A 10,691-nucleotide genomic window follows, 5' to 3' on the forward strand; every position below is an offset into this window, starting at 1 on the left:
ATTTGTTGAGAGACAGAAAAAGAAAAAGAAAAAAAGAAATAAACCCACATTATTATCAACACAGCTGATGACTATAAGAGGATTTGGAGCAGAACCATGATGTTTAGCACAGATGCTTCCATTCAGGACCAAAAAAAAAAAAAAAAAAAATGTCCTGAGCCTCAAAGCTGTCACGCTGTGTTCAAGAAAGGACAGCAGTGAAACCCCCAATCCAGCCTCATGGTACTCTTGGACCATTAGCCTTTAGGGAGATTGGATCCCAGTGTGGGGAAGTCTGAGGCTCAACTGTAACAGCTTGCTGGTGGATGCCATGGAGCCAGAGCCAAGAGGCACACATGGCTTTTGTTGTGATTGCTTTGTTTCCCCTTTGGCAGCTCCTAATAGATGCCACAGGGACCAGACCAGCAGTCTTGTCTCCATGCACATTCCAAGGGGAGTACTGGGAGGCAAAGCACCAAATTCTGCTATAGACAACAGACCAGTTGAGTAGAAGGACAGAGGACAGCATCAGAGACAGAAGCGATGGAGTGTAAGACCCCAAGTCACAGCAACTCAAGATGGAGTTACTTGTCTCTCCTCAAACAACCTGGACATAGGAGTCCAGGACAGGCTGGAGGAACCCAGAGTTCTTCAGTCTTTTTCTTCCAGTATCCCTATGGTGTTGCCCTCAAAAAGATGGTCCAAGGTTCCATGTCAACCTTCTGGTAGGAAAGGAGAAGAGGAGGAGACTCTTCTAGCTGCTAAGAGAACCACCTGGAAGTTCCGCAGGTCACTTCTCCTCAGATCTCATGGGTCAGAACATAGTCATGTGATCATATCTGACCACAAGGGAGGCTGGGAAATGTTTTGTTGTTTTGTTTTTCCTGGATAGCCATTGTGGCCATCTCAGAATCACATTTCCCTGGAAGCAGGAGAGAAGCAGTTAGTCTGAAGAAGCATGGTGAGATGGCAGCCACATCTTTGGCCCTGAGAAATCTCCCACTTCAAGTTCCTTCATTGAATGCTCCTCTTCTTCCCTCTGACCCCAAACTTCCTTTCCTGGGCTTTAGGCAGTATCTCTGGGCCTTCTATTTGTGGATCCCCTCTTACTAGGATTCTGTGATCCCTTCTTTTTTAGCACCCTCCACTTTTTGTTCTCTTCCCTTCACTTTCTCTTCTTCCCTCAGATCAGAGAAGCTTAAAAATAACAGAATGAAAGGTTGTATCTTGCAGAAACATCTGGAAAGCACTTTTTCCTGGATGCAGTGCATTGTATTGTCTTAGCACGTTGAACAATCGCCTCCCTGAATGCTTCTGTACATAGGAAGTATCTCTTAACATTTTCTGTACTCTACGTGCTCAGAATCACCAAATGAATAACTTCAAACCACACAAACCAAAATTCACTTTGCTCTGGGTGATGGTGACATGGAAATATATACATGCGAGAGACTGAATATGTAAATGGACAATAGCCAGACCACATATAATAGAACTCAGACTTGCATAAAAAGCCAAGGAAGCCAAATCACAATCTCTGAAGCAAATGGCCCAGAACAGTCAGGACTTGCCCACTGGCTGCTAGCTTCCCTATATTTTGCTCCAACCCTTCTGTCTCAGGACCAACTGGAGAAAACCAAATATACTGTCCTAAGCAACCACAGAGGATACCTGCCTTCTAGTTAGCTCAACTCCAGCAACCCACATCAACAACCTCCAATCAGGGAAGGAACACCACTTGAAGCCTTCCCATTTTTCTACCATAAAACTCTACCACTCTTCTGCCCACCTTGGGGTCTCTGCTGAAGGCCAGTGATGGTTGTTAGGTGCAGGACAGGCTGAGTAAGCTGTCTGCAGGGCATGCCAAACAAAGTTAGCTGCAGGATGATCTGGCCTCTCAAACCCTCTGTCTGGTTCTTTATCAACTATTTGCTTCAAGCCCAAACGCCCAAGCCTCCGCTCAAGGCTGAACACTCAACCCCCTGCTCAAGGCCGAACAAGTAACCCCCCTTGTGCCAACAAGGCAGCTTGCAGACCCAGAGACCCCATTAGATTTGGGCTATAAAAACTCCCTCCTGCCGGGCCCTTCTCTCTCTTGCTATCTCTCTTGCTTTCTCTATCTCTCTCGTTCTGTCTCTCTTGCTCTCTCTCTTGCGCTCTCTCTCTCTCTCTCTCTCTCTCTCTCTCTCTCTCTCTCTCTCTCTCTCTCTGTTCTCCTCTGTTACACTGCTGCAATAAAGCTCTCTTGGTTGCTCCGAGTGTTGTGGTCACTTTCCTTTCATTGGTGAGGATCCCTTTGCTGTAGCAAGCTCTGAACAAACACCCTGTGCTTGTTTTCATTTGGGAGATCTTCATTTATTTTCACATTTATCAAAAACTTAGTGCCCTGAACATTGAAGATCAGCACTCTTTGCACCAATTAATGTATAAATAAATTATTCATCAAAAAAATCTTAAGGAAAAATTTAACCATTAGGACTAGTGAATACAAAAGCCTGGTACATGATAAAGGAAGGTAATTCTACCAGTTCCAAGAGGCAGCAAGGGAAGGAAGAACTCCCCCACTGCCTGGTCCTTTGAAATTCCACAGGTTGACTCAGATGTCTCCCTCATTTTCTGATGAGACCATAATTGCTGTGCTGACAAAAAAGAAGATTGGAAGAAAACAGTCAAGGAAGTTGTATGTCTTTTAGGGTCCTATTCCATTCCCTAGCACCTGCATGGGGGTTTGGAGGAGACAGACCAGGATACCACTGACCCTAACTATTCAAACTTCACCAACAAACCCATGTATGCCCAATGATTTTTGATCCATATCCCCACCCTGGTAATGCAGCTCCCTGTAGTGATCCATTTGGTCCTCATGTGGAATTTTCTTGGCCAATGCCTCCTGAGACTCACCAAAGGGTGGAATTATTTTCCACCGCCCCACCCCCACTACCACCAGTTCACTATTGCCCTGGGAATCCTCAGAGCACAGTTAGGAATGTTCTTCAGTTCCCTGCCACAGGGCAGTGAAACACATTTTTTTGCAAATCAAACCCAGAATATTTGAAAATAAAACACTCCCCTAGCAAATTTCTCCTTATTGCATTTATATTTTGAAGAATTTAATTCATTGTAGTTCTAGAAACTTCCCACATTGTTTTGGCTTGAGTTTTTGACATAAGTTTTAAGGCACTCGATACTCAAAGAAATCAAATATAAAACACTGGAGTGAGGTTTAGGATTAGGGTTGGGAATCTCTAAAATCACAGAATCAAAAATGCTATATTTTTCTTTCCTTCTTTCTCTCTCTCTCTCTCTCTCTCTCTCTCTCTTTTTTTTTATAGTAACCCAGGGCTGCTATTCCAGATCCCAAAGTTGAATCTCAAGGATAAGCTCTTCAGCTTGTACTTCAGCATGAGAGGAGGAACATGAGTACAATCTACCAGAATAGAGCACGGGGAGTTGATAACTTCATAGGAGAAAAGCTCCCCCAGGGCTCTATGGATCTAAACTCATTGTTCTCACCAGGGCATAAAAAGATGATAGAGAAAGGAGGAGATAGCTGGCAACAGCTGGTGGGCAGAAGTCCACTGAATGGTGCTGATTGGTTGTAAAGTAAAACACAGGACATTAAATATGAATGCCAGGGACAAACTAATTATACACAAGGCCTGTTTGTAGCACCTGCTCCTCACCTTCCAAGCAGAACATTACCTGTTACTTGTTACTGAGTCCTTCCATGCTTTCTTAATTAATCCCTGGCAGCTCTGGGAGGGAGTTCTAATATTTCTTCCCATTTAAAACTCTTTGTAGATACCCTTATCCTGGCACCAAATTGGTGTAGATGTTGCCCCGACCATCACTGGCAATACCAAGGCATGTTCCCCACCAACCCTCTTAGGCTTTTATCACTGAGGCTCTTACCCGTCCTCTCCATCAACCATCTCAGCTGCTCAAATCTGTTCCCTTCCCTCCCATTTCTGCTGCCTTTTTGTCAGACCTTTGTGTTGGCTCAGCTGGACCCTTGTCCTGCCCCTGAGCAGGTGGCTGTGTTCCCTACCCTCTTTCTTCTCCTGCTGACAAACCTACAGCTGCTCCCAGGATCTTCCAAACTCAACCACATTCCCCAGCCTGACATTCCAAGTCCCCCTCCTTCCAGGTCCACATTCAACCTCACTTTCCCCACAATCCTATAGGTACCTTTTTGTCCAGTCATACTTTTTGACCAATACTGTTGGGTTTTCCCTCCTTTAAAAAAAATAAAAAACTCTTTTATTGTGTGAGATAGAACATACAAATTTCCCTTCCAATGTAGAAAGCCACAAGTGGACATCAACTCCCACCCCAGCAACATGAAAATCCAGATGATCTACAAAATCACAAGTTGAATTGGGACCATCAGATAGCTAAGGGCACAAGGGAATCAAGTGAACTAAAGTCCAAAGGTGACAGATCCTTCAAGGAGATACGGGACACAGGAGCTATCTCATCTTTAGCAGAGCATGAAAAGGAAGAGCTCATTTCAAGCCATCGTAAATTTTAAAAATATGAAAGTGCCTAGAGCATACCCATAAAGCTGAATGAATTTTTGGAGAATAAACACTGTGCAATCTTGACACAATGTTTCTCTCCCTCTTAAAACTATTCTGTTGGGCTTTATGATCCAGATACCTGGGTTTTCTTTATTCACTGATTGCTCATTGTGAGTCCCCAATCGCTACAGTTCAGTTTTTCTTTGTAAATTTTTTGTAAGATGGAATCCTACCGTAGGTCCTCTTGAACAATTTTTCATTCAACCTGTGTGTAAAATTTCACCTTATTTCATATTGCTACAATGGAAGCCCATACATCTTTGCTCCTGACTTCTCCCTCCTGAAGTGTCAATCCCTCACCCTCCCACATCCTCCTCTACACTCCCCTGTAAAATAATCACCCATCCTTAGAATTCAATATAAATACCCTTTCTTTTCCTGGAAGCTCTCCATGTGCCCCTGTGTAGTACCTGCAGGCAGCTCCTCTAACACTTTGAACTTCTCTCTCTTTGCACCTCTGCTGCTCTGCACAATGGTTACTTGTGCTGTGGTAGGAACATGTGCAGCGTGTGCCCTCGAAATCAAACAGCTGGACTATTTTACTTATGTGGGATCCTGCAGAGAGCTTAGTGCTGTGCCAGGAATGTGGTGGCTTTTCAATGAATTCAATACAAGAATGCATCTACTTACCAAGTCCTCACTGCCTGAAACAAAAAGGATCATGGGATTCACTGGGCCACGGCCTGGCTGCTAATGCTTGAATGTGTCCCCCTAAAAGTTCATGTGTTGGAAACTTTACCCCCAAATTCATTAGTCAATGGTGTATTTGGAGATAAGGCCTTTGGGAGGTAATTAGGATTAGGTGAATTCATGAGCGTGGCACCCCCAGGATGGCATCAGTGACTTTATAAGAACAGGAAGAAGGATCCAAGCTAGGATACTGCTTTTTTCCACCATGGGATGCCCTCCACCCTGTTATGATGCAGTCCTCACCCAATGCTGAGCAGAGGTCAGCGCCATTATCTTGGACCTGCCTACCTCCAGGTCCATGAGGCAAACAAACTTGTCCTCATTATAAATTACTTAGCTTCACTTTGGTTTTTTTGTTATAGGAACAGAAAATGAACAGAAACCCTGGAACTCTTTTTCTTAATGTTTGATTGTCTTAAATGGTCCTGTAGATGCTAGAGTGAGCAAGAATAGACTGCAGCCTGCCCTGGGGACTGCTTTGGGAACTCAGTCTCAAATTCAAACTGTTTGCATTGTATCTTGTCATTTTCTTAAAGAAGTGACATGCAGAACATCATCCGGTTCTTTGAGTTTCCTTATTATTTGGATTTGGGGTAAACAGGAATTTCCTTTCTGGCTCTTTCAGATTAAACAAGTTGGTGCATTATTTCAGTTTGAATGAAAACAGAGCAATGTCTCTGACACTTGCATTTTGAGAAATGGAAACTGGAGATAATCTTGGCATATCTTTGATGACCCACGGCAGAGAAAAACACAGGGAGAAATGTTAGTGAACTTGTCCCTTTGCTCTGAAAAAGGCTATGAGGGTACAGAAGGAAATGCAAGAGATGTCTGAGCTAAACAGAGCCCAAAGCACCAGGTCCCCTGATAATAGCCATAAGGACAAGCCTCTTGCCTGAGACTCCAGGGGACCTGTTGCCTGGTAGGAACACTTTGCTTAGGATGTGAGTCCTTTATCTCTATTGTTTGCACTCTGGGGTGTAGAAAGTAGAAAACACCTTTAAACTAAAGGAGAAGGAACAATCTGTCTCCCTCAAAGAGAGGAGAAAAACATCAAAACAGTACTTATTAGCAAACTATTAACAGTGGTTACTCCTAGCAGATGATTTATGGTATGGAGTAGAAAGGGGAGTCCTTCTGTATTGTGCATTTCTGAACTGTTTTAATTTTTTTTATATAACAGGGATTGAACCCAGAAGCACTGAGCCACATCCCCAGCCTTTTTAAAAAATATTTTATTTAGAGATGAGGTCTCGTTGAGTTGCTTAGGGACATGCTGTGTTGCTGAGACTGGCTTTGAACTTGTGATCCTCCTGCCTCAGCCTCCTGAGCTGTTGGGATTACAGGCGTGCACCACCACACCCAGCTGAAATTCTTTATAAAAACCAAAATGTTTGGCAAATGAAGGACAGGAACAGGGCATTATATTTATTTATTGATAAATATGAAGACACCTCCAGACTCTCCTACCTCCCTATGAGGGTTCATGTGCCCCAGCCCCACCAACTCTCCAATTCTTTCATCCCATCAGCAACTTTCCTCCTTGTTGCTTGTTCCCCTCCCTTTCCTTCCCTTCTCCGATGTCCTATGCAAAAGTCCCTGGACTTGCCATGCCTGGGAGATAGCACTCTTATCCTCCCCAGACTTCCCACACTGTATTCCATTTTATCCACTGAGGGGCCTGTCTCAGCCAGCAGTCATGTTTGATAGATTAACTCATGATGAAGTATTGATGAAGTATTAATGCTGGGTCGGAGGCCTAAATTTCCTGCACATGTCTCCTCTTGAAACATGCTTTAAGAGTGATATGCATGTTCCACTTTTTAATCTAATAATCTCACTTCTTGGAATACATTCCAAAGAAATCATCAAGGGAGGGATTTGGATGGTTGATGCTGCACCCTGGTCTCCATCACCCACACCACAGCACCATCCCCCATCTGTTGGGTGCATTGGCTATAGACAGTTTACAACTGACCCCTCCTATAGGGCTTATTTGTGATGGAGATTATGTGCCTTCCCCCATCACCCACAGCAGCCCAGAGCCCAAGACAGACTGAAATTCCTTTGTCTCAAGGTGTGAATGACTCAGGAGAAATTCATGTCCAGAGTTCCCAATGGGGACAGGCTGAAGCCAACACTAGCCAAGACTCTATCTTTCTGTTCATCCCTGGCCCCATCCTTCTTCCTTCCCTCCTGTCCTCCTCAGACCCTCTCACAATAAGTCACATGGCCTGAATCCCTTCTTAGGCTTTCTTCTGGGAAATCTGATCCAAGACCCAGGAAAAAGTTATACTTATGATAAAGCTTTATCCCAGAGTCAAAGAAATAGAGAAAAATTAAGCAGATACTGATAAGAGAGACCACCTTGAGGTGTGTAGAACAGGATACTGTTGCTTTTCACATAAGCTTTTTCTTCTCCTCTTTATTACTTACTGTATGTTTGCATCACTATGATTAAAATATATTAAACTTAAAAATAAAAGATAAACACCTATCCTACCTCCAAATGAAGCAATGGCCCTGCATTTAATGATCACCTGGATTTCATTTTGGAAAGTCAGTCGAGAATATTCAAAAGTTTTGTTAGGCCTAGAGCAAAAATGTATATGCCAAGTAAATTTCTCTATATATAGGCAGATAAAAGTTCATATTTTCTTTTGCAATTTGGCTGTTTACTGAAAGTAACCTAATCCCAAATCAGGATAGTGTGGGGGGAAATGCGTATCTGATTATTTCTTACTAAACTACAGGACTTTAAGATTACTTCAAGTCATCTGATGTTGACAGCACCCAATGAGGAAGAAGGAGAATTTGAGAAACAGAATAGACAGTTGAGAAGAAACCCTGAAAGGCACGGCCCTACTGGAATGATCCAGGAGAATATCTCTACCTCTGAGTGTGGCAAAGCTATTTGGAAGGAAGGCAAAGTCCTCACTGTGCAGTGGGGAGGGGACTAGAAGGAAGTGGACCAAGCTTTGCTTGCGTGACAGAGTTGTTCTCCCTGTAGTGTGAGAAAAGGATGTGGCCCTCAGGGCCGAGTTTACAAGGCTTTCCTGCAATAGATACTGGTGTCTCCTCTGAGCCAGCCACTGGGAAGGAGTGGGGGAAGGGGAAGGCAGTGGGAAAAAAAATTAAAGCATACCAGTCAAGGATCTTTGATCACAGGCAACAGAAATGGATTTTGTCTAATAGCAGCAAAACTGAGTTTAAGTAGAATGAACCATAGAATTACAAGCAAGTGGTAGAATCCCTTTGGGAACAGGTAGGGACAAAGGCAGCTTGGAGGGAGGAGCTATGAAGAAGGGCTATAGGAATGGTCCAACCGCAGAAGGATATGGTCAGAGCTAATGGGATGAAAGACCTTCACCCATGGCTTCCATCTGGAGAGTTCCAAAAGAAACATCATAGTGGTCAAGCATGGGACATACCTGCCCTTGGCCTTGTGGGGATGGGCTCAATAGGGACCATCAGCTTCTCATGTTTATAGGCCATGAGGCTCTTTTGGAATTACCCTCCTAACAAGACCACATACCATGGTGGATTCCCCACAAGGACACTGAGGTGCTCCTAAAAGTAAAAATGGAAAGGTTTCCTGGGGGAGATGAAATCTAAGCTGTGGTGGGTCTGTTTAGGATCAGTATGACAGCCCAGCAGAGGGGAGTGTGCAGTTGAGGAACACTCTGGGCAGAGCACAATGCCAGTGGTGGTATCCCATAGATTCTGGAGCAGTTTTAGAGATGGTGAGAATCATATTTCCCCATTTAACATGATTACTTATTCTTAAAGGAGTCATTCAGTTAATGGTGTGAGCTCAGATAATGATGCAACCTCAGGTAACCATGTCTTGGCATTGGGGAACTGCATCCTCTTGGTATGCTAAAGGCAGAGCAGGAGCTAGAGATGGCAGGAGAAGGGCCCGAAGAGGCCAGCATGGAGATTATCTTTAAGAGCATTCTATGTTAAACAGCTCCAGGCAAGGAAAAAATGAAAAACTTCTTTCTGCAGTGGGTAGAAAGATTGTGAAGGTAAAGGCAGGGTGAGTCAGAAGTCTGTTGCTATGATCTGGTAGAGACCAGACAAGAGCAAGACAATGAGGACAGTGAATGGATAGGCAATAGCAGGCTTTGTCACAAGGTAAGAGGGAGCCCAAGGACAGCCTCTGCATTTACACAATGTTGCAAAGCCTCATGATCCCATCGGCATTCTAGCTACAATTGACAGACACTCGCATTAGGTCAGATCACATGTTCAGAGTGGGTCACGTTAGGTCAGATCACATGTTCAGAGTGGGTCCTAAAGATGGAAAGACTGCGTGTCAAACCCACTTCTGTCATGTTCTTCCTGAGTGGCCCTGTAGACATCACCTTACCTCTTTTTAGTCTCATTGGAAATAGTTTCTGCCATCTGCCTGATGGCTGTCCATGGTTTCCCTACTCAGCCTCAGTTCCCGCTTTGTTCTCTGATTTTTGTTTGGGGAATCTGCCCTCTCTTAATTCTCCAGGAGGCTAGTTCATCCTCTGGACAACAATGACTGGTTCAGGGACAGGCACATGCCCCAAGTCAGTTCAATCAAAATGAATCCTGGGCACTTTTGTGGAAACCCTGAGATTTTTCACTCTTTCCTGTGGACGTTAACCCTGAAATCAGTGGCTGTGCAGCCATCTAGCGCCTTCAGATACAGCCGTGAAGGACATGTGGAGGAAGCCACAATGTGGAGTTCAAGAACATGGCCACAGTTGGAAGAATGGCAGAGCTGAGACACTACGAGAAAACAAATCCTGATAGGACCCTTTTAGGCCTTAGATCAAGTTAGACCTGAAGCCAGCAAGATATGCTTAGATTTTTCCGTTATATAAAACGTCTTATACAAATTGCTGGGATCAGCTAGTGAAAGAATAAAAACAAACAAGCTCTGCAGATGCTAAGCTCTCAAATTTTTATCTTGATCCTGGGCCAGAGTTTGGTAGGTAATGTCTTTCAGATGGGCTAGGTCTCAGCAGCAAATGCCCCCCTGGGAAGTGTGTTCATTAGTTGAAAACACTCTTGGACGTGAGTGTGCTGACCCACTGGAGCTGGTGGTGAGGACATAGGCGCAGGCCAGCTGGCTGCAGTGGGAGCTGCGTGGGATGGCACACAGGTAGGCAGTGCTTGGCTCCATGTTGGGAAACCTGCAGGTGTCCAGGCCTGCACGGCCAGCTCTATGCTGGCATGTCATGCGCTACAACAACTTATCAAAGAGGTGTTTCTCTATGTGAGGTAGGAGGAAGCTCGAGATACAAGGGCGTAAAAGGCACCGGGAAAGGGATCCCACTGTGGCCACATCTGCTTCTGTAGGTAGCAAGATCTCCTGGTTTGGATAATAATAAAGAGCATAGAGTTTGGTGTGCTTTGGAGTGGTTGTGCCAGACCCTCCCCAAAGGAGCTCTTGTTGTTCCCCCT

Source organism: Marmota monax, unplaced genomic scaffold, assembly GCF_021218885.2.
Source record: "Marmota monax isolate L192 unplaced genomic scaffold, Marmota_monax_Labrador192_F-V1.1 WCK01_AAM20220418_F8-fsc00021, whole genome shotgun sequence".
Taxonomy (NCBI): Eukaryota; Metazoa; Chordata; class Mammalia; order Rodentia; family Sciuridae; genus Marmota; species Marmota monax.